The sequence below is a fragment of the Candoia aspera genome, chromosome 3, assembly GCF_035149785.1.
Source record: "Candoia aspera isolate rCanAsp1 chromosome 3, rCanAsp1.hap2, whole genome shotgun sequence".
In the NCBI taxonomy this organism is placed as follows: Eukaryota; Metazoa; Chordata; class Lepidosauria; order Squamata; family Boidae; genus Candoia; species Candoia aspera.
This window is the reverse complement of record NC_086155.1, coordinates 46,255,081-46,280,897: the sequence shown is the minus strand read 5'-3', so window position 1 is coordinate 46,280,897 and position 25,817 is coordinate 46,255,081. Positions and strand designations below refer to the sequence as shown.

Sequence of the window (25,817 nt, the reverse complement as noted above, 5' to 3'; positions counted from 1 at the left end):
AGATGACCTAATTTAAAAAAATATATTAATCACGTAAGCAAAACCTGTCCACCACTGTGCACCTATGTAAAGTAACAAAAAACAAGGTGAAAATCACTGTTCAACTGTTCTTACTCCTAAGAAGTTTCTCCTAACATTCAATTGGAACCTGCCTTCCTGCCACATAAGACTATTATTCTGTGGCCTGCACTCTGGGATGATAGAGTAGAGCTGGCCTTGCTTCCTGCTATTCTACTTTAGATATCCATAATATCCCTGCTCAGTCTTCTCTTTTTAAACATTCCCAGTTCCCTCAATTTCTCTTTAGAATTAATCGCTTGATTATTGTCATAACTGTTCTCTGTACTGGGCCTGTTTGGCTGAATCCTTCATCCAAGGATGAAGGACACAGTACTCAAGATGGGGAGTTACCAATGCAGAATAAAATGGAGCTATTGCTTTCTGTGATTTAGAAGCTATTTTCTGCAGATGCATCTAAAATTACTTTTGTCTTTTCTTTTGCAGCCACATCACATTACTCACGTATATTCAGTTCATAATTAACTACTATTTCAACACTTTTTCCACTTCTACTACTGCCAAATATTCCCCACTCTAAACCTGTGTTTGATTTTTGTTTCCTAAGTGTTACTTAGAACTTATCTATTCTATTCAGCCAGTTTCTTTAACCTATCAATATATTCAATTTTATCTCTGTCTTCCAGACTATTTATTGTTCCACTCATTTTCTGCAAATTTGATAAGCATTCCCTCCCTCTCCTCATACAAATAATAAAAACGTTGAAGAGCGGAGGGCCTAATATTGAATCTTGTGGCATCCCACCTGATGCCTCCCTGCAGTCTGATGAAGAACCACTGATGAACACCCCATTAATTTTCAATCCAGCGAAGTATTCACTTAATAATCTTAATTAATGTATTCACAATTATAATTCAGCACACTTTTAATTGGATAGCTAATCAGAATGTTATACGGTACTTTGTTAAGTGCTTTGCTGAAATCAGAATATACTATGCCCACAGTATTCCCAACAGTATACTAAGGAAGTTACCCTATCAAAAATTAAACAGGGTTTCTTTGGCAAGATTTGTTTCTGACAAATCCATACTGACTTCTGGCAATTATTTTGAAGATGCTTTATAGATCAATCCTTTAATAATCTGCCCTAGAATCCTTCCATGAAATAATGATCTAAAGATTTTTTTTACCCCCTTTTTAAATCTAAGGACATTTGCCTTATCCCAGTCTCAGGATTTCTTAAATACCAGCAAATTCCTTCAGTAAACCAGGATACAATTCATTTGGAATGAAGATTAAAATCCACTGAAAGTAAACAAGCATGCCCAGACTATTGTTGTATCAACTACAAGCTTCAATCCTATCCCTTTATCATGTTTTTCACAATTGTTAGACTGAATATGTACTGACCCTCTTTTTGGAGGACTGAGCAAAATTAGGAACTTTCTTTGTTACATTTACTGTCTTCACTTAGCAGCTGCTCTAGTGATTCTGTTCTCCTTTTGTTTCAGCAGAGCTGAAGAAACCCTTTTGTTGCTTTTAGCATCCTTAACCAACTTCACTTCTTGGCATCATCTCTACAATCTTGGGCTATTCATGTTTGGTGTCCTATCCCTATTATCACCCCCTTTTTGTCCTTTTTTGTGTCCTTCTCCCCCCTCCCCCATATATTCTTTAAAGTTTTGTGCAGCCACATTGTCTTCTACTATCTTCTATTTTTTCCCCCTTGGAATTATTTGTAATTATCATCTTAGTGTCTCCTCCTTTTTTTTCTTTTTAGGAACTCCCACCATGTTGAGCTTCTTTTCTCCTAATTTCTCAAAATGCTTGGGAAGTCCACTTAAGAACACGAGTTTCCTGAATTCTTAAATTCCACTTTCTTAAGTCCAAGATACACTTTTGATTACATTCAGCTTTAGTGTCATGTCCTCCAAAATGAAAAGTCTATTTTCTCAATATTCCTGCCATAGTGACTTCATATAAATCTACCCTGTTGGTTAGTATCAAGTCCAGAATAGTGAATTTTCTTGTGCCTTACTCTAATTTGTGAAGGAGAAAGCTACCAACTCAGGATGGACTACAATTGGCATTACTGTATTCACTGTCCACTTATTTTAACCCAAATATAAATATTCCTTATTATATCACCAAGTTCACTCAGCTGGGTTTCTCAGCAGGGTGTGGATATTTTAATATAATTCCGCCTTACTTTCTATTGCTTTTGTTTCTTTTGAACAAATCACTTCCTTAGATTGCTAAAGATTGTTATTGTTTGTTTCCTTAGACTGTTATATTCCAGTTGACTCCTCCCACTAGGTTTCAGCTATACCCGCTAAATTACATTTGCTTTCTTGTACTAAGAGTTCAAGTTCATCTTGTTTATTTTGCATACTTGGAGCATCAATATATCAGCCACAAAGGCATGAACTTCAGCAGTGACTGAATGGTTTAATCATCACTGATTCTTAATTGTAAATAACTTATTTAATAAACACTTAATACCTTTGAATGTGTCTGGGGGATTGGATTTTGTGGGAGAGAACTGAAAATTTTACTTTTGTGTTTGGTCCTACATGTTTTGGAAGACTGACCTTCAGCAGACTGTCCACAATCCAGGTTTGCCTTTGGACCAAAACAGGTTATTAACCCTTGATTTCTCCAAATAAAAGCTCTGCCTCTGAAACATGCATTACAACTGTTTTGTTCTTAAACAGCTTATATCAAACCAATGTATCTCTGTTAGCAGAACTGCTGGGTATCCTACTTGAAATGAGAAGGCTGAAAGCTCTTTAAAGGTGAGAACTGGGTGATGCTTCAATTATTGGTGCCATCCCAGTAGTCAGTCTGTCTGTATTTAGTTATTATATTTATATCCTGCCACATACCCAGTTTCACAAAAATGCAGATATCAAAATATCTCAATCAATAAAATCAAAGAACTGAAACATACCAATAATCAATCAGATGATGTCCTGATTACCAGGAAACACACTGAGACAATGACTTGGTCTCTAATATTTATTAGTAGTACTTAACAAGAATCCTAACAAACTGAGGAAGCGTGGGAAAACCCAGCCATATAAACCCCAAAGGTTAAGGCGGTCCCGATCTGTGTCTCTTTGAATGGCTGAACAATTCCTCAGTGCTACGCATGCGCTTGACAGTCTGGGTGGGAGCCCCCTGCTCGCCATCCTTACTCATGACAGATAATGATCAATCAGATAATTCAAAAGAGGTGCCAAGCTCAAAAGCACCTTCCAGAAAAGCTTCCAATGTTTTTGGAAGGCAGCAAAGATCGGAGCTAATCGAATATCCAATGGGAGGCCATTCCACAGAACTGGCAACATGCCTTGGCCCTCTGCATCCCCCAAAAGTGAGGAACCATCAGCTGCTTATCTTGGCAAGAACAAATAGCTCAGACTGATTCTAGCAGGCAAGATTACAGCCAGCATCAGGAGAAACATTTTTGTGGGATTTGTTGCCTTCGCTATCAAAGTAAGTTGAGTGGGCTTGGATAATGTGTACTTTGATTTAGCAGAGCAAGGGAGAGCAGCATTTGTTGCTTGGTCTCAGGCAGCAAAATGTATTAGAGTGATAAAAATTTTAATTACCCTGGTCTGGTACAACACAGCAATGCCTCCTGAAGCATCTGATAAACTGACCCTATTTAATAGACAATTATATTAATTGATGACAGTTCTATTAACCAGGGGTGGGGTGGGTAGGGGAATACTCAGAGAGGAGGCAAGAGACAAGGAGAACAAAGAACAAGAAGGACCTGCCTACTAACACCTTAGCAATAGGCTCCAAAAATCTCTCACCAACCATTTTCTCTGCAATGAACATGTGATGAAACCTAATACTTTATTCAAGTAGGTAAAAAGTAATTAATTTATCGAGGATGAATCTGTTGCTTTCATTTGGGATCATCTCTGTATGATTGCTTTCCTTTGTTTTCCCTATATTTCCTTTTGATAGCTAGATATTGGGCCTTATTGAGTTTTTAGTTTTTAAAAAGGAATTTCTCATTAAAATCTTCACCATGAATACATAGCTACAGTAACATACTGATAGGGACAAATGTGGACTTATGACAACACTCTTCATAGCTGAGTGTTAGAGAATAGGTTTTGCATGCAGCCAAGCCAAGGTTCAATCTTGCCATATTCATTTAAAGTGATTAGATAACAGGTGATGGAAGGACTTCTACCAGATACCCTAGTGTACCGAATCCTGATCAAGATAAATAAATGCAAGGCAGATTTTGTTAACTCCAGTGCCACGATTTATTGACTGGTAAGGCCATCCAGTGTGACTTAGTAGAAATTTGAACAATCCTAATCATTTATCATTAATCATTTGGACTGCAATTTAAACACAGAAAACCTGTAAGTTAAAAAAAAGAGAGGGGGGGCAGATAAGATGTTAAACTAGCCTTTTCCTGCTTCTACCTCAATCAGTGAGTCTACAACCCTTTCTCCTAGAAACAGCTAGATGTCAGTACAGTGGCAAAAAGAACTTAATCAAAGTCATAGCAGTAATGGCTGGAAAGGAAGTTACCAGCTGAAATACTATGAATATATATGGGAGTGTATCCTGCAAAAGGCAATACAAAAGTAACAAGAGATAGCACATTTCATAGACTTCATTCCTGATCTTATGGTGTTTCACCTTCCTACTTTTAATTAAAATATTCTTTTGGGGAGGTCTGCCTGCTCCACACTTAACAAATCCATCACACATTATCACCTCAGTCTTGGTTCCATCTCCAAAACAGCATGTGAAAAGACACTGTGGTGAGTGTGGTTTCTGAATAGGTGTGAATGTTAATCTTATTAACAAAACAGTTATTTCATTGGATAGGGGATATAATTCAATGGTAGAGCATGTGCTTTACTTGGAAAAGGTCCATATTCAAGGCCTACAATATCCAATAGGGCTGAAAAAGATTGTTCTCTGAAAGCCACAGCTATTCAGTGTAGGACACACAGAACTAAATGGACCATCTCTCTGAAAGTCAGCTGCTTTAGTTCCTAGAAGATTCATATATTCTATTCCTTGTCTGCTCTAAGTCAGTCTTCTTGTATATTGTAACCCCAGTCTTTCTTATGGAAAAGCTACTGAAATAGGGAAATGCAAAGTTGAAAATAAGTAGGTAGGTAATCCTTTCCACTTTCCAATATATTGTCCCAATACAATAGTTGGGACAAATCAAAGATGGGAAGGCAAGAACTTGCCTCCTTTCACTCTATACCATTCAGAATTCGTCTATCAGTCATACGAGTAAGAACTTTCTGTATGGGTGTGCAGATATATATTCTATTTTTAGAAATACATGGGTCAGTGATAATTACCTCTTATTTTTGCAAGTATGATATTAGCAGCACGTTTCGGATTTCACCTGTAGCAATGCTAAGTGCTCTTTTAGGATTGGTAATGATCCTCCACTTCTTGCTGAAAGCCAGTGTAAAGAATCTGATGAGTCTGGGAGACAAATACTTAAAATAATAAGTTACGATAATGTATATAAGCTGGGAATCTTGCATGTAATAATATTCTTCAGGTTGAAGTGCAAATTCATAACAAAGTTCCCTTCAGGTTGAACTCAGCTCTCAATACATTAGTGGACAGATTAATGTGGTTTTCTGGGCAACCATATGAAATGATTCATCTCAGGATGGTTTTCTGACTTTTGATCTAGCCTACAGCCCTGGGATTTCCTGATGAGCTCCCATTCAAGGACCACCAAGTCTGATCCTGCTTGTCTTTTCCAAATCAGATGCTGCTACTTAGTTGGAAGGCCTCATAATGCCATTCCCTTCTTATGGATTCTGAATTGTATGTATTAGTCTTAGCAAGTGGCAACCCCTGGCTGAGCTTGCACGGTTCAGAATCTAGGCAAGGCAAATCTTACCTGATTATTAAAGAAGCATCAGTCATTAAAATGGAAAAATCATAGTGACCAAATGAATGAGAATGCTTATACAACACTTGGAAGATAATGAAAAGTCATATTTGGCCTTTAACAGGGTTTAAACTAGGGCAAGAGCTTCATATTCTTAAGGAATATATTGGAAAACATGCAGGCTTACTACTGTAATTAATAAAGGTCTGTCCCTTCATCACTAGTTATATCTATACACATTGAAGAGATAGCAGCAATTTCAAAGAAGCAAACCGTGACCTGACATTTTGATATCCTTATCACCTTAAGCCATGGATTGCTCAACCATGGTTTATTGAATAAGCCACAATAAACTATGGTTTACAGACAACAGTAGCTATGTTTGCACAACTGTTAAGCCAAAATTAAGCTAAGTCATATTAGAACTTAATGCAGTATGTGAACATACTGTGGGTTATAAGGGTTTTCTGGTACAGCCCCTAAATAGTTCCTATAGTGGAGGGAATTTTCAGGAAGACACAGGGAGAATTAACTAGTGATTTTGTATGAGTCATTTAGGATTAAGAGTTCACTTAAAAGTAAATCTAAATCCCATCTTTGGGATGGGGAAATGTCTGATTCCAGCATAAATGGAAGCAAACAATTTACATCTCCATCACAAACAATGCATGGCCATCACAAAATCTGCATGTATTAGATGGATAATTATGTCTTGTAAATAGTGAGTTTAAGCAAGAAGCATGGTTTTGGGCCATGTACACTTTGTATGATCAACCTATAAAATGAATGGGACATTGGAACTCATCCAAGGGCTTCACAAAGAATATACCTTGCCCAGGAGCAATTCCCATCACAAAGTAATGCAGAGTCTTCTTTTATTGATTAATGGAATGGGTAAGATAACATCCCACAAAATTACATCTTTTCCTCTCATTTAAACGTGAGGGGGTGGGCAGAATCTTCTTATGCAGCACAAAGCATTGAGAGAGCTACAGTATTCAGGGCAATTATCACCATTTGCCCACTGAGTGCTACGCTGCCCAGAGAGTTTCCTGTCCCTCCTGGAATAAAACGATGGTTGCCTCTATGGTTGCCAATTTATTCATATCTGTCAGTGTACTACAAGCCATGCCAGTGTCTGCGGATCCAACAGATATCCCTGCATATACTCTGAGGAACAAAATGGCCTGACAGGAAAAACTTTGTTCCAAATAAATGTAAATGGGAACAATAATCATGCTCAGCCTGGGTCATTTTTTCAAAAGCATTCAAAAAACACACCCAAGGTATTTGAAGGAACCGGCACTGAGTTTGCTGTACACAATATGGGAAAGATAAAAATTACAGGAAGGGGAGAGAGGGAGACAGAATCATTCAGTACTGCATTATGGCTGGAGGAAAAAAGATTTGCTCTGCTGCTGCACCGTGCTTATGCAGTGGTTGTGATCTTGTTATTTTTAAAATATTTTGAGCTCTTGCAGACATCAACAGAAGAGTCACAGCGTGCCCCACTATGGGAGATGTTTTATATTTGTTACAGAAATTATTTCCTTAATACAAATACATATATAAAGGATAGAACACCCAGTCTATTTCAGAAGCATGAAAGGCACCTCAGCCGTCCAAACGTACTGAATTCTCTCCTTTGATAAGCTTTTCTGATCTGCTGTGGGTTTAGGCCTATTGTCTGGAGAGCAGGGAGTTCAGCAGCATTAATTATTGTTTTTTTGAAAGACAGCTTACCATCTACGCCTGTTGCAGGCATGCATTGTCTTATCTGAGGATGCTAAGAAGATGCAGAAAAACTGATCCTCCACAGCAGGGTTTCTCAACCTCAGCAACTTTAAGATGTATGGAGTTCAACTTCCAGAATTCCCTACCCAGCAGAATTCTGGGAGTTGAAGTCCACACATCTTAAAGTTGCTAAGGTTGAGAAACCCTACTCTACAGAAATAACAGCAAAGTCAGAAGGCTGTCTTCTGCAGCTCTCTGCCCCGCCCCCTCCAATTTTGGCTTACAACTGCAGGAAACCACATGAAAAGAAGCCCTTTAAAAGCAAGTTGCAGGGGGGAGGGTAACCCATCTGGTAGGAGGGACATGTGTCTGCACACTTGTGGGCTACAGCAGCCCAAATGTGAACAGCCTGAGGCCTGAGCACTTGTATTTGTAGCAGCTGAGCACCACCTGCTCACTCAGGAGACAGACATGGGAAGTCAAGCAGAAAGATTGCGCGGAAGTCTGTGGGAATTCACAGCCAGACTGGCCCTCATCCTCCACTCACCCTCTCCCTGCCAGCAGCACGAACTGCCATAGATAAAGATCATTGGCAGCCGCTGAGCTGGGGAAGGAGGGCACAGCATAGGTCTGCCCTCCTGGAGAGGGTAGATGCAAGGGGTGCAAGACCACCTGACCCCCAAGACCATGAAATCAGAGCAGCACTAAGGAGGTCTTCTTGGATTATCCAGTCAAGCCTGTATCCCAAAAAGGAAATACTTGAGTGTTTTGAGTTTGTTAAGGTTTTTTGTTTAATCATTTTAATTGCAATTTTTGAAAGAGAAATTTAAAAAAAAACAGGTTACAAAAACAAATTAAAAGAAAAACAGTAATGTCCAACAAATCAATTATGAAATTGTAACACCAAAACAAAAAGAAAAAAAATAGAAAATTAAAGAAACAGAAAAAAATAAAAACCTGAACATACTAAATTAATATAGATTACTTAAATTTATTCCATATTTATTTAATCATGTAATACCAATGTCTCAAACTGTGCATAAAATTTGTCTATTCTTGTAAAATAGTATTAAATTTTTGCCAAAAGGAAAGGTATTGCGACATTTTTTGATTAGCAGGAAAAAAAACCCTTTTCAGTAATGGATAACTTACACATTTTTTGAATCCAATCTTTCTTATTTGGGGTAACAGTACATCTCCAATCTCTCAACACAATTCTCTTGGTTATTCCCACACCTTATATAACCAACACTCCTCAAAAATGGTCAGATTCCATAATTTTGGAATATAATTCAAAATAATATTATTATCTTTAAATTCAAAACATGTACTCAGATATCTACTTATATATGTTACAATATTCTTCCAACAAGAAACCAAAATCCAAACTGACAATGTCCTGTCCCAGTGCCTGGAAACTCTGCAGGCCAAGACGCGGAAGAATCATCTCCAACTCAAACCTACTAAGACCACCTGGTTCCAGAGATATCCCATTGCATATATTGGATGGGGTTGCATGGATGGGTTGCACTTTTCCATTAAAGGGTGGTGCACAATCTGGGGGGTGTTCTTGGACTCACAGTTCCTGTTCAATGATCATATGGCAGCTATGGCCAGGAAGACCTTTGCACGGATCCATCTGGTGTGGCAGTTATGCCCCTTACAGGATCTGAAGGATCTTCAAACAGCCACACATGCCCTAGTCACTTCACAGCTTGACTACTGGAATGCACTCTACATAGGGTCACCCTTGAAAACCACTCAGAAGCTTCAACTGGTCCAGAATGCAGTGGCTCAGGCAGGGATGGGCATAAGTTATTATGCCCATGTGAACACCTCTATTTCACAGGATGTACTGGTTACCAGTATGCTTCTAGGTATTATTCAAGGTGCTGATTATCACCTATAAAGCCCTACATGGTGTAGGGCCTGGTTACTTGAGAGACTGCCTATCTCCCATAGTATTTGCCCAGCCAATGGGGCTGGCACATTCCTTCAATTAAACAATGCCATCAAACAAACCAACAAACAAACCAACTGGACATGACCAAATCATATGAGTTAAATGTACCTTCAAATTTCTTACAAGGCCAATAAAGAAAATCTACTGATTGTCCTTTCTGGTGCATTCTTTGAGGAGTCCAATAGACTTGGAATAAAATCTTTTGATGGATTAATTTCAGCTTCAAGTTCAAAGACAAAACTTGGATCCACTGATATTCCATTACTGGGTATTCCAATTCTTTACCTATTCCATAAGTCATAAATATCAGTAATTTCATTTTAAAAGATATTTTTCAATGTCTGATATAATTTCAAAGTTGGTTTATTTTCAGCAACTCCAACTTCCTTGAGGCACCTAAACAATCTGGTCCATACTGGGAAATCCAAACATGCTTAAGTTGATTATATTGCCACTGAAGAAGACATTACAAAGTAATTGGTTTAAAGTAACTATTCTAGACTCTGTCCATCCTTTCCAACCAAACATCTTCTGGGCTATTTTTAAAATATAGTTTTTCCACAAAGCTAAATATTCATGAGACTCAGCAAAACCTGGTCTACTTTCCAATAAAGCCCAAATATGTCCAACTGCATGTATGCTGGGAAATGAAAAACCTTTTTTGCTATATATTGACCCAAGTAACTGCTAGAATATTAAGACACAGAGTAACTTCCCTATAAATTCCATAAAAGTTAATATTCAGTTTATTTCTAACCCAATTATATTTTTGCAAGTCTGGAAAATTAAAATCTCCTTAGAGATAGTTGAGAGATAGTCCCAACTTAGTCAATGAAATCCTTGGTTGCCTGTCTTGCCATATACATTTCCTTAGAACTCTATCAATCTGAATAATATACCTGTTTGGAATTAACATTGGGGTACCTCTTAAAATGAGAGCCTTGTGTGGCGCAGAGTGGTAGGTGGCAGTATTGCAACCGAAACTCTCCCCATGACCTGAGTTTGATCCCAGCGGAAACTGGATTCTCAGGTAGCCGGCTCAAGTCAGCCTTCCATCCTTCTGAGGTTGATAAAATGAGTACCCAGCCTGCTGGAGAAGGTGACGACTGGGGAAGGCAATGGCAAACCACCCCACTATAGTCTGCCAAGAAAATGTCACGAAAGTGGTCTCCTTCCAAAGGGTCAGACATGACTCGGTGCTTGCACAGGGGACCCTTCACTTCACCTCTTAAAATACCTATCAGTCAGGGAGTAATATTTATTTTAATAATATTAATCTCATCCCACCAACTTAATGAATTTTAATTCATCTTGTAATATCCATAGAAATCTGACATTAATTTCCATATATTTGGAAATATTTTGGTATATACTGTATATTAGGTTACCTAAGGGACCGTCTCCTCCCCATCACATTAACCCATCCCACGCGGTCGTAGAGAGAGGGCATGCTACGGACCCTGTCTGCAAGAGAATTCCATCTGGCGGGGTCCAGGAGGCGGGCCTTCTCTGCAATAGCCCCTACCCTTTGGAATATCCTTCTCCTGGAAGTGAGATTGGCTCCCTCCCTCCTGGACTTTAGGAAACAGCTAAAGACCTGGTTTTTTTATTTATGCCTGGGGCGGGAGAGAGAGTAGCCATTCCTGGGGATGGTTAGTTTCTTAGAAGGACCCTGCTCTGCTTGCAAATCATAAAGAACTTCTAGCCATCGAGGTTTTTATTATATTTATTTTATTGTGTATTATAGTGTTTTACAGTTTTATATTTTTATTTATGTTTTATTGTAAACCACCCAGAGTCCCTTTTGGGAGATGGGCGGTGATAAATTTGATTAATAAATAAATAAATATTCCTAAATTATTAATATATTTTGTGCATATGACAAAACCCAACATCTTACATGGATCTATTGATACATCAGATCCCAAAGGAATATTTGAGTACTTTTCCAGCTGTACAACTTCTCTTAAAATATCATTGTATCTGCTTCACGGTTGCCTTGCAGACAACCGTGCAGTGATCAAACTCTTTCCCATCCTTTTGGTGCCTGGAAAACTTCAGTATGCTACATTTCTCCAAGGAAGACAACTAAAGGCATAGACTGATAATCTTATTTCCCCAGAGATGGAGATAAAACTCCCAGAAAGTGAGCTGAAAGAATTTAGCAGTCCTAATGAACTTCACTCGTTCGTTATCAGCTTGGCCATTGTTTCCTGCAGAGAATCCATCTGTTGGAGAGATTTGGGGTATATCTGTACTGTACCCTTAAGCTGCTTCTGACCTGTACTTATGCCAGCTTAACTGTAAACTGGTTCTTTAAAAAATCCTGAGACTTAATCGCTTGCAAGTATTCAGTCTGGACTGAATCTCCCATTGGATAATTCCACCACTACTGGGCCCTCCCTACTTTTCTGATTTAGGAAAGCAATTTTCAAATGCTTTTCTTCCTGTAGGCAGATTTTACTGGACATATATACTTTTATATGTTTATACTGTATGTATACTAGACAACCCTGTGACCCATTGGGTCATCCTTTGAGAGAAAGGTAGTGCAGTCTGATGTGACCAGAACGAACATTAAATTTTAGGCTGACCATATTGTTTTTACCCCAGTGATGAACAGTCCCATGATCATATAAGAAGAGTATATATTATAAATAGAAAAATACTTGTAGTGGCAAACGAACTTCAATAATAAGTCAGTATTTACTTACCTAAACAGATAAACAGAATCACCACGGGCAGGCAAAAATAGCAGTAGGAGCGGGAGCGACTTCTGACTTCCTGCCGGCTTCCCCATTGACTTTGCTTGTGGGAAACTGGCAGGGAGCTTTGGAAATCACAGTCACATGAGTGTGGGGACACTGCAACGGCCACAACTTTGCAAATAAAACTGGTCTGAACATGGTGGAAATTTCAGTTACATAGGAGTAATGGGTCCCGGAATTTTTACACGTTCTTTAAGTTAGCAGATTTTAAGTACCTTGATTCAAAAATTGTTGCAGCATAATGCACCATTTGGGCTAACTTGAGGGTACAGACAGACAAACAGATAAACACAAAGAGAGTTTTACTAGTATATAGGTGTAATTATACATCTAGAATATTGATTTATAGAAATTTGAATAATAAATAAATATAGATGTAATTACACACAGTCAAATTGAATTTATATATACAAAGTGAAAGCAACAAAATGCACATATAGTAGATGTAGGGACAATAACCAACTTTTAAAAGAAAAATTCTATTGTTACTGTCTTGCTGGTCTCTTAGTATTTTCTAGAGCTATTTTTACCAGGAATTGTTATAACAGTACAATGGTTATAACATTTGCACTGTAAAAAGAAAATTGCTTAAAACCTAACAGAAAGCTTTTAAAAAAATGATTACTACTTTTCTTTCCCTGAGCTGCCTACTTTTCCCTGGGATTTTTCTGTTTTAATGTAAGACCACTGGTGTACCTAGTATTTTGCAACAGATTGAGACTAAGCCATTTCATATTACAGTACATTCCTATTGTTTCCCATAGGTGAAACAGAGATAAGATCAAATGACCTGGTTTGCGTACTGGACTAAGCCACATTTTACTTAATCATGGTACTGAATAAACTAAAATTGGTTAGGTACACAAAACACACTAAAAATAAAGCATATATATAAAGGCTGAGGGTTCACATATCAAACTAAGCCAAAATCAAAGAAACTGCTTGGGTCAGTATAAACTCTGCCATTAAGAAAATAAACCTGCAGCACATGGTTATATGTTTTATAATTTGAACAATTAATTCAACTAATTTGAACAATTCCACTTCTCCAATCCATGGTATATGGTATTGTTTAGTTTTGCTCTTTTTTTACCATATACCCCCACAAAGAATGACTCTCAACCCTGTATAAAATGATACATCTTCATGCACCTGAGGTAGTTGGCTGCCCCCAAAACCTACTCATGCCACAGTATGTATGTATGTATGTATTTTCTATCCCGCCTTTATTATTTTTATAAATAACTCAAGGCGGCGAACATACCTATTACTCCTTCTTCCTGCTCTTTTCCCCATAACAACCACCCTGTGAGGTGAGTTGGGCTGAGAGAGAGGGACTGGCCCAAGGTCACCCAGCCGGCTTTCAGGCCTAAGGCAGGACTAGAACTCTCAGTCTCCTGGTTTCTAGGCCGCTGCCCTAACCACATATCAGTTTGTGTATATCAGTTTGATTCCACTATGTCATGGGACAACATGTTGCTCCTCTAGACAGGTTAAAAATGTGTTTACTGCCTTCACTTGAACCAGAACAGCAGCAACCAGAGGCTGTGTAGGTGTCATGATTATATCTGTGGTGTTTGTGCATGGGGTAATCTACCAAAAAAAAAGCTGTGCACTGGAGAAATACAGCTTCCGAATGAGACCTGCATTGGGGTATGTCTAATAGCTGCCTTCTTCAAAAACAGGTGGTGAAATCCAGCTCATCTGGAAGGTATCAAGTTGGAGATAGATATGTAACAGCATGAATTATTTATTTATTTATCAAATATGTCACCGCCCATCTCCTCCCACTGGAGGGACTCAAATAATAAACTCTTATGGTTTATTATTTGCAATGCTTTACTTTGTGGAGGGTATGTGTATTCAGCATACTTATTTACACATGTACAGACATACAAAAAGATTATCTGGATGTCTAAGTGTCCCAGAATCAACTGGTCAACTGTATGGTTCTTATTTTATTACTTTAAAAGGTTCGTATCATTCTAATCTTTGTCCTATACTTCTTGAAAAGAATGAAGTCAGAATACATCCCTGACTATTCCAGGCAGAGCAACTATAGTTCACTGTTCTTCCTCATCATTGAACAGAATGGCAAATTCTGAAAGAAGCCATCTTCTGTCTCATCCTTCATTAGTCAGGAGTTCATTTACATGAATAAGTAACTGAACTGAAGGAAGCACGAGCCTCAGTGGAAAATCAAGACATCATTAATCTTTGCAAATAATAATAATAATGGATGTGGGTAGATATCTTCAATTAACACCCACATTAACACTGAATGCAATTATGTTTTAGGGAAGGGATTTACACTACAATGCTTGACTCTAGATTCAATTAAAGGTAAAGGATATCACCCAAACTCAAAATCAGCACCAAGAATCTCAAAGCTGTTGTGGAGGTCCCTGTATCCTTCAGGGTTTACCCTGATCCTCTTTCTACCAACATTTTCTTGCAGATTGGATTTTCTGTTTCAACATCTATCATCACAAATAACACTGGCCTATGTTAAGTCTTTAACTTGTGGGAGTGGTACATTAAGAGGTATCAGAAAACTGTACCCACCATTTTCTTTTGTCTCTGGAGTACAAGATGTGGGTGTGTGTGGGTGTGTTAATGTGTATAGAGCAAAATGACAGGCAGAAACCATCAGTACCTCTCTTTGTGCTGCTCTGATCGAGGGGAGAATGAAATTAATAGTCTTGGTAGAAGCAGGATGCATTCACAGAAATACTCAAAAACCAATACAATGCTTATACAACTGAATAAACAGCAGTATCCAAGAATTATTTTTAAAAAGTTATAGGACTGCAAAGGAGACAAAAGAGGCATACTCGGGATTACATTCAACATCTTCTCCAAGAGGTAAAACTGAATGCTGCTCTAGTATTTCAGGCACTCTACTACAGAAACCCCCCAACCCCTCATCCTACAATTTCAATACCTGGGAAGGTAAATCCAGCAAAAGGAAACAGATGGAGAAGATAGGGCAGAGAAGAATGGTTCTGATCTTACATTAATGAGCTGTCCTTATACACCATCAGAATAATGCCATACCAGTAGTCCTCAACTTACGACCACAATTGGGAGTGGAATTTCCATCGCTACACGATGCGGCCATAAAGTGTGACATTACGTGAGCGCATCACTTAGCAATGGCAATCCCGGGCAGTCCTAGTTCCTTTCATTTCTTCTGATTCATTCACCATTTGATTGTTTGACACCAGATTCTGGTATTTTCTATTTTTTAAAAATAAATACAATACTTTTTAAAGCATGCATTTTTAGCATCTCCTGCAGCATTTCCCATCTATTGCAATAATAATTTTAAAAATTCTTGGTTCCATGCATACAACCACCTGAAAGATTTGGGGTATACCAAAGTCAACTCACTTATGTCAGCTGCACTCAAATGTAATTGCAAGCTTCACTGCTGTGTCACTCTATTACTTATCATGGCATATTCTAAAGAACTGTCAGAATTAAATTCTACACAGCTTTCATTTTCTATGCAGAAGTTTTGGTCCAGATCAGCCACGCATGACAATTTGCACTGCAGACAAGGTCAGCTGCATCTCTCAGGCAAAGGCACAAAGGGGGGCAGATTTGCACAGGAATGTAAGATCAGACATCCAACTGTTCTGCAATGACAGTCACAGCCAAATCCTGATTATTCTACAGAGTCTAAGCATCAAAATAATTGGCATTTATTTCCAGTTGAACATAGCATGGTACACCCACTAAGAAATCCTGAAAATCTGGTTGATTACTATCAGGAGCCACAGGAACAAGTGTATTTGCATACATATAAATGTAATATAGCACATTAGTACAATTTACAGGAGCAGTTGAGACTGCAGTGGTGCAGAAATATATCTTAAGCGATAAAAATAGAGAAGCATGTCTTCAAATTTAATTATAAATACAAATACTTTTAATTAACTGAAATTAATTACATATCTATAAAATTAAGTAATTGTATCTGGCCTTATGGCCATAATAAACAATTTGTTTTGAAATTAATTTTTATGCTTCTTGATATGGCTCCCATCCCCAACTGTCTTTTTTATGGGCCAGATTTTTGCACATGACTAGGGGCCATTTTACCTAAGCAAATTATCTCCAGTTCATCTAACACAATTGTCCTCACCAAGGAGTCTTATAATGACTTGCAGCTGTTTTGTCAGTATTTGTAGGGAAGCTGTGGAGAAAGTGATTAACCTCCTTCACAGTACCTATGGAATAGATCTCATGAACAAACAACACTTGCATTCTCCATCATTGCATGCCAGATAAGGAAAGCCTAACAATTTAGGTGAACTCTGTAGCTTGTGAGCAGAAAAAAAAATACAAATACAAAATTATGCCCTGTTGAACCTGCATAAACAGCTGCTTTCCACAAAGCAATTTTAATAGGCTTTCAAATATTTGAGTCTACATCTCCCATAATCCAAGATCATTTGCTATATTGCCTCAAGCTGATGCGTATTTCACATCCAAATATTCTGGAGAGCATCATGTTGGAGAAAGCTGCACTACAGCTTTCCTAGATTTTTTATGCACGAAGTACAAAAGCTCTTCTTTCTTTGAGTTAGTTCCAAGTCTAAGCAACCAGTATCTAACTTGGAACGTTCTGTCTTTCTTGGCTGTATCAGTGCAAAACAAAACTAATATATAAGCACCTTTGCAAGGTGTCTCTTCCCTATATCTCAATATAAATGAAAGCAAAGTATTCTTTATAGGTGCAACATTGTTCAGACAGTGCCTCCAGGAGCAACCTTCTGCCCAACAACAGAATCATTTATGAATATTTTTGGGTCGCTCTAAACCACCACCCCTTGGATAATTAACAGGGCACTCCACCTCTGTTCAGGGATAACTACTGAATAAATATACTACATCAAAGTGATGCAGTACAATTCTGCCCTGTACAGCGTTATCCATTTAAACACTCCAACCAACAGAAACCCTTCTTGAAGGGCAGAATCCAGGCTATTATTCCCATATCCTGTATACAAAAATTCTTCTTTGGATATTTTTAGAATAGGCAGCTATGAGCAACTATTTATTACCACACCTGCTCCTAGTTATGCTTTTAATGTCTAGAAAGCAGATCGACTAGCAAGCTGGTGAAATCAGCTCCACACTGGTGGTAGTGACTCCCCAGGCTTCTGGCTTTCCCAGCTGTTTCCGCAGAAGCCCCAAACCTGGAATTTTGGGCATGCAAAGCAGCCGCTACATTACACGCAAAGAATGGACAAAATATAATGCTCTAAAATAAGTGATGTTGAAATATGGTCTATGGTGTTGATTGCCTACTGCAAATCTTGTATATCCAACAATATACTACCTTTACCCAAAAAGAAGATAATCCTGGAATTAAAACAACCCCCTCTCCCCCTCCCCACAAGGAAGAGTAAGCAGAAATATCAAATTACACATTCCTACAGAAATTCTGCACAATGCCAGAAGTCCCTCCTTGTGAACCTGGGTGTTGCCAGATGCAGCTGAAATCAATCCTTAAGATTCCCCTTCAACAATAAATCTACGTATGCGGACATGTACGTGGGAATGGGCATACACACACACCAATCTCCCAAAAGGGGAGATCCAGGGTAAAATAAATATTAAATTAATGATGAAATAACATTCATTGCCTGCAAAATAAGATATCCCATTTATTAAATTGATCCCCCACCTGTATACCTGAACCAGTCTCTCTCTCACACACAGAAGCACACATATACCCAGTCCCCTCCCACTGTCCGGCAGAAACAGCAAAAAGGAAGGAAAAAGCTGGACACGTATGGGAGAAGGAGAAGGAAAGGAAAGAACAAATCTGGATGGAAATAAAACAGAGGAAAAGATAAGTAGACAGAGGAGAGAAAAGAGAAAGAGAAGCCTGGTTTAGTTATGACAAAAAGGGCAAACAGTACAGCGATGAGCCCCACCCCACCCCCAAGTCTGGGAAGGCTAATTTTCAAACGCATCCTCAGCATCAATATCTATTATTGTTTGCACTTCCTCCAAGTTAGTAGATCCACCTCTACTTCCCCACATCACAGGTGTTTAATTGGAAAGGGGGAAAAAAATCATCTTCCTATCTGATAGGGCCATCACATCTTGATTGCAAAAATCCAGAGGACTACTAGATGACAGCAAATAGTCCAGCATACTGGCAAATATGGCATTCTGGGTATACCGAACAGTCGTATACTTCATATACCCATGCTGACTGGACCACCTGGAATCTGTCCAAGACACTGGAGAATATCAGACTGGGGAAAGGCTGACATGAAGTTTTAGTGGTAGCTATTGTGGACTTAAAATCCACTGTCACTCGAAGCCAAAAGCCTGCCACTTTTCCTTGAAATAAATGGAACTGTTCAGCCTGACCCAGTCATGTTATGCCTTTTGTCTGCTCAAAATCCATGGCAATGTAGCCAATGAGCCCTGACCTGCACCGCTCTACCATGGTGGGGGGGGGGGGGAACGGGGATGTTCTCTCTTGCCAGTCAGATCACTGCAGATAAAGCTTTTCTGGCTGACCTTAAAAGTGGGGGAAAACGTGGATAATAAAAGGACCGGCCTCTTCTAAAGCCTGCTGGAAATAAATGGCAAAACTTTCTACAGACTCTTCCCTTTCTCCCTCCATCTCATGTCATTGTCACCAATTAGTCTGTCAGAAGGATCCTAGAATTGCCTTGTTGTAGCACTATTTATTATGTTTTTATTTACGTTGCTTGGAGGATTGTATTTTGCCTTCTGGGATAACGAATATATTTATTACATATGACGGGATTATTTGTACGCTTAAAGGGAAGATGGCATAAAGGCTTTGGAAGTAAGAAAGCGTTGTAAGGTATAAACTGAGCTGAACAATTGTTGGCTTTTAAGCCAATAAGAAAAAAAATTAAAAACCCAGAGCAACTGTTTGTGCTATGATGGATCACACACCCTCTCCGAAGCCACTGAAATGAGGAATGGAAAGACATATGTAGGTACTGCTTCAATTTTACACTGTAGTGACATACTGCAGTACCAGAATACAAGGCTGCTAGTGTTACAGTTAAGGAGAGACAGTACAGTTTAGGAGACATAGTTCTGAAGGACATAATGTCTGCAGGCTTAAATCAAGGTTACAGCCTTTTCTGTCTACATGTTAAAGGAGAGCTTTGCACTTATGGAGCTCCAAATCCAGTTTCACATTTCCTTTTTATTTATTTTAATTTTTACAAAGCTGGGCTGGATAGCACAAAGAAAATGAGTTACAAACAACCTGTATCTGGACCAAAGAAGCATTATTTTTCTTAATAGGTCAAGAGCTCCTGTTTCCCTTCTGCAAAGAAAATCAGAGCTCTCCCTGTAACTGAGGATTTTATCCCACTGTTCGTCCTTTTAAACAAGGACAATTGTAAAATCCCAACAAATTGCACTAGCCTTTTATCTCCATTAATGCAAGAACAAGGCTTTAAAAATGGATACTCATAATGCAGATAGCAAATGTATAGAACTCCTGGAACAGTTATGAAAGAATCTCTTCGCTCAGGAGTTTGGTGAGAAATAAAAGATAAGGGCCCTGCTCCATTCCAAAAATATAATTACAGCTCTGGGAACTGAATCCCAACCTTGCATTCTCCCTCAAATATAAGGAATTCTTGTTCATTCCTTTTTAGCCTCGTTCCCTCTGACGCCCAATTGTGGATGATGGGGGCTGTAGTACAGCCTATCACGAGAACGGCAGAACATTGACTGGAGAAAGCATCTTCAGATATTTGTTTAAGGAAAGGAGGAGGATGAATTGTATTAGGACTTTCAGCCAGCTTGGAAAAGTTCAGCAGAAGAGGAATACTGCTGTCCACGTCCAAAGTATTAGGTTTTTCACTCCTCTAATTCCACCACACCCCCTTTGTGATCTTATCTCCCCACTTCACTCCCAGCCACTAGCTTTGGGATAGGATGGGAGGCAAGCATACTCAAGAGGATCTTACTTCTAAGCACATACTGTTAAAACCATTTTAAAAACCCCATCTACCTCTGCAGCTAGGGCGAGATTATTCCAGGAACTGAGTAGGATCCGCCTCTCTACCATTCACTGGCAAACTGGGATCAGCCTCCATGCCTACAACCTGCTCGTCAAGGTTTAAACGACTCTCCAAGGCTGGGCTGCAACAGTTCCCTCTACGCCCTTATTTCCACGTTTGTTCTAGTGCGAATTTCATTCTCATACATCAGCTGCGAGGTCTGTCTTCCTGCCCAGTCCCTTTCACAAAGACATGAATGGCGGGTCCATTCCCTGCCCTCAGCAGCTAGTCAGTTTCTTACCTGATTTCCTGATCTCTTGCAGCAGTTTCCAAACGAGATTATTCCGCTTGCCTTTCGCTGCCACAACGCCTCCCTCGGTCCTTGCTTCGGTCTCCCCCGCCTCCTCGGGTGATAATTCCGGGATAGCCCTCAGGATGATCCGCTAATCCTCCAGCATCTGGCATTAAAATCCAAGCAGGAAATGAGTCCTTTCGGAAGGTAGCTGCTGCTGAATGAACCCACCGGGCTGCAAATGCGTAGCTGAACCCAGCGAACCAGGCGGAGAGAAAGGCGATGCAAACGAACGAGACAATAGAGGGGAGAAGGGACGGAGCGGGGACGCGCCCCCTTCTGGGGACCTCTTGCATAGACTGGGTGAACTCTTGCCTTCTCGAGCCAACTTCGGGCGCTCCGCTGCGTTCCTGGAACGCCAAAACCAACCCAGTTTTCTGTCCCGAAGCCTCGTGGACCCAATTCCCACCCCCATTCCAGCCCCGCGGCGGTGGAGGTTGATTCTACAATCTGGGGCACTCACGACAGTTACTCGACAAAACCTTTTGCCTTATGCCCCTGGAAGATGATTTCGAACGCCACAGGAAGATTTGTTTTCCTGTTCGTTTTCAAACGCACGGAAAATTAAGTGAGAAAGATGGCTTGCCACTTTTTTTTCTTTCCCGTCGTCTGTTTTCTGTTCTTCTGAGGCATCTCATTTAAGCTTCTCATATAACCAAGAAACGACTGCAGATTTGGGTCATAATCCACATCATTCTGTGCAAAACACCTTGGAAATAAAGGGATGCTCAGTTGTGCAAGAACACTGTAAGCTTTTAATTTTTTTAAAAAAAAATGGGGAATAAAACAAATTAATGATGCCATATCGTTACCAGGCCCAAGTCAATCCGTTTGTATTAACTGTCAGCTCCAACTATCTTCCTGTTAGCTGGCAGCTTCTCTTGTATCATATGAAATTGGTTAGGCATCATACTGTATTCTTGGTTTCCAAAACAGTAAGACGTTCTTAGTTTCCAGAAAACAATCTTCTAATGGACAGTATATTAGATCCAGATGTGGACACATTTAGAATAGATCCAATCTAATAAATGAGAGTAAAATTATGGCAAGGCAGCTGAGCTAGCTACAAAGCAAGGACGAGTGCAGTGGTACCTTAAACATAGGAAGTCATTTCATCAGATAATATCAGGATGATGTTGCATCAGCAGCCAGATCAAAGCCTACCAATTCTTACAGAGCACTATGTCTGGGAAATAAGAGAAAGACAGCATTCTGATTGTTTGGTCTAGTGGTTAAGAAAACGGGCTAGAAACCAGGAGACTAGGAGTTCTAGTCCTGCCTTAGGCCTGAAAGCCGGCTGGGTGACCTTGGGCCAGTCACTCTCTCAGCCCACCTCACCTCACAGGGTTGATGTTGTTGTGGGGAAAAGAGGAGGAGGAAGGAGTGAGTTATTTATAAAAATAATAAAAGAAAGTTATAAATGGATAAAAGGGAGAGCTTAAATTTGAAAGACTAATATTTTGGCGAAAGTGCTTTTGATACTACTTGGAAATAATTAAACAAATAGACCATGTCATCATGGGAATGCTGATTGTTTAATATTAAAGACTTATGGATAATTGTTTTTGTACATGGTAACTCCAGTGAGATTATTATATGCACAAAAATGGAAAGGCTCTGAAATACCTACAATGAAGGAATGGTTGTTGAAGATCACAGAGTTTGCAGAGATGGCAAAATTGACTTGTTTAATTAGGTTAAAGACAATAACTACATTTCTCAGTGACTGGAATCCCTTTATGGACTTTTTGCTAAAAAAATGAACTTGTGATTTATGGATTTGGTAATTAGAAAGGGTAGAATATGGAAAGAAGGGAGCCATGTTGTAACCTTAGAGAGAGAGGGTAAAATGTAAATGCATTTATAACTGCTGTAAAGAAGATTGGAAGCTACTTTGTTATATTTCTTTCTTCTCTTTTTTTGTCGTTTTTTCTTTCATTAATTTTCTATTTACTTATCACTTTTTTTACTTTCTTTTTTCTTTAAATCGTATTGTTTTTACTTTGCAAAAAACTTTTTAAATAGAAATTTAAAAAAACTCATTCAACAGTAGTGGCTCCCAAATTAGTATGCGGAATACTTCAGCCTTAAATGCACAATAATCCAGTTCAGTATATAATGAGGGCAACACTGGTTTTAAATTGCACAAAAGAGGTGAATAAACTCTGCCTTAGTGTAATGGTTAATGTGCCAGGCTAGAACTGGAGGACAGCCAGGATCAAATGCCTTCACCATGAAGCTCACTGGGTAACCTTGGGCCAGGTATATTGGAAACCCATCTCAAAGCTAGGGACCTTGAAAGCAGTACAACACATTACTTTTCTCTTCTGAAAAATCAGTGTAGGTCCAGTCTTATTCCCATAGCATCTTCCTTCCTTTCTTAAATGATTTCTGGAATCAGAAATATGGGGCTGCAACTTTAGCATCCTACCTAACTTTTAAAAAGTTTAAAAGAAAGAAAGGAAAACTACAAATATAATTGCATTACTTGGAATGCAGGGTGAGAAATAACAGAGAGGGGGAGGGAAAGGGTACCAAGAGTGGGAAATGGAAAGGGGAGAGGAATGAATTTTTAAAGAAAATCTGAGATGGTACCCCAAGGAATTGGGGGTGAGAAGAGAATGTTACCTAGAGCACCCTCAAACAAGGGAGCACTCCTGGCCATGATAAGAATAAAATAAGGGGAAGGAATGTAACTCTCTTGCCCTAAAGGAGGAATGGTGAGATATGAGTGTCAGGAACAAAGGAAGCCTATCTTGACTCAGTCCATGCTGAGAAGCAATTTCAAAAGCATCCATAATGCTTCTGTTCCATTGAACTAGGTTGGATTTCAACCTTCATCAATGCCCCTCCCCTGCCCCAGCATAATGCCAGCTGAGTGATGGTGCAGACTGAAGGAAACATAATAATGAAAATCAGTTCATTGTAGGGGATAACTGGAACTGCATTTGTGTCCTGAAGGCACTGGAACACATGTTAAAAAGAAATGTTTTTAGAGCTAGAATTAGGATTAATATTAACAGTATTAACTTTATCCCCACACTGTCATTGTAGGAGCTTGTTCCAGGAATGCATTAATTAAAATTAAATTGTAATGTTACATTGAGAAAAAGGACCCTTATGTGTTTGTAACCAAGTATTCAATTATTTGGCTATTTTCCTCTATGGCCAGCTGAGGTTGCTGTCACACCCACAAGTGATAGATGACCTGACTGTGATGGCTATGGCTGAGTAATAATTAACTTTTGAGACCCTTCCCTTCCCTGATGTTGAATTGAAAGGAATACAGGCCTTTTTTGTTCATAGGTGTGCATTCTATTAATGGGAAAAAGCAGTTTATCTGAATTATTATTGTTTCCAAGTACTTAACTAGGTAGTACATACACAAACATACCCAGAGCCATCCTGAGAGCAAGAATAATTCAAACTTCTTTTCAAATTAACATAACATTCTAAAATGGTATTTTTATAATTTCCTGTCATGCAGTGATTGATTGCAGCTTGTATTTTTTCCCCAGACGTAAAAGGACAGAGAAATTCCATATAACTATGTAGACATTTCAGGTAGGTTTCTATGATAAAAGTATGGGACGCCTGCCAGAGAAGAACTTGCAAAGCCCACTAAATACCATCCTTGCCTTGCATACAGAGCTTATTTAGAAGTAAATCCCATTGATGAAACAACTATAGGATTATATCTTTCCATACATATACATAGAACAAAATTCATGTTAGGTCAATGCATGAATAGGCTCACAAAAAGGGTGGGGAGCTTTTTCTGTAGCTGCATTCCGACAAGTAGTGGGCAGGGCCTGGAGAAAAACTAAGTGTTATCTAATGTCTTTATTTATCTTCCACTCAAATTAAATATAGTTAATATTATTACTCTTGAGTCAGTACTTAGGCCTTTTTGCCTTCTGCCTCCTTAAAAATATTGATTTGGTGACATTGTTTGGAACTATGTCTAAGATTTTTGGGACAGACGTGTGGCCTCGTGATGTATGTTTCAGATAAACAACATGGTGTGTGAGAAAAGTTCTAAGAATTTTTCATCAGGCAAAATGGTTAAAAAGTATAAATTTAACTATCTTGACTGATAAGATAGTTAAAAACTGTCCTTGGTCACTTGGTCTCATAAAGGTGTTGCCTTAATATGGTATAGATTTTGCTGGTCATCTGGACTTATGCAACCTAGATCTGGAAGCAGTATTGTATAATTGTAATAACATGTCACATACTTTATTTATTTATTTAAATTTATTTAAATTGTTTATATTTATTTATATTTATAATATTGCATTTTATTTCAATATACTTAAAGCTTAATTGTTTCCAGGTAAAATATGCTCCCTAGTGGAAAAAAATAAAATTGCACTGATAAGCAAATAAAATACAGTATAACTAACAGTGAATCTATATGTAACTGGAAATCTGTATCATTGAATATGTACTACTTAATACTGAGTAGACACCTACATTGAAGGAGTAATTTGCTAACTCCAAATTCTATGTAAGTTGAATCATACAGAGTTCACATTAGATTTGTACTGAAACTGTAATTTTCACTTCATGCTTCAACAACCCCTTGACCTCCTTACCATTATTTCACTACAGTATCCACCATTGTTGGAGAAATCCAGCAATTCTAAAAAAAAAATTCAGTTTAAAAATGAAACAAAAGTAAGAAAGCAATCATGGAGTATTAAAACTCTTTTCTTTTCAATTCACAAAGTAGAAATCATTAGAAACATACAGAAAAACTAATGAAACACAGTGTAAATGCAGTATTCTTACAGTAGGCATGAAATCTGGAAGGACATTGTAGAGATTCTGCTTAAGAAGTCGGCAGTGATTGCATAAGTTTGTTTTCAACTTATCTCTACTTCACAGTTTTTTTCTGCATGCATCTGCGCATGGTATTATAACTTGCATCTCTCTTATATACCAGAAACTACATTCTTAACCTGAAACCAAGAGAGTGGACTACTGATGAAGTCATAACACCTACAGTTTCCATCTTGAGATTGACTTTGAACTCATGGCTAACACGGT

General features: G+C 38.7%; 1 protein-coding gene across 2 annotated transcripts in view; it reads right to left on the bottom strand.

Moving 5' to 3' along the window:
• The window catches only part of PIK3C2B (phosphatidylinositol-4-phosphate 3-kinase catalytic subunit type 2 beta), a 112,801-nt gene extending 91,808 nt beyond the window's left edge, over positions 1-20,993 (bottom strand). The window contains exon 1 of one of the 2 annotated variants that reach the window (XM_063297537.1): positions 20,715-20,993. The gene's annotated coding sequence lies outside the window, so the exon portion shown is untranslated. The remainder of the gene's footprint in view (positions 1-20,714) is intronic. The other variant, XM_063297538.1, reaches the window with a different exon arrangement.
• Between the last annotated feature and the right edge of the window lie 4,824 nt (positions 20,994-25,817).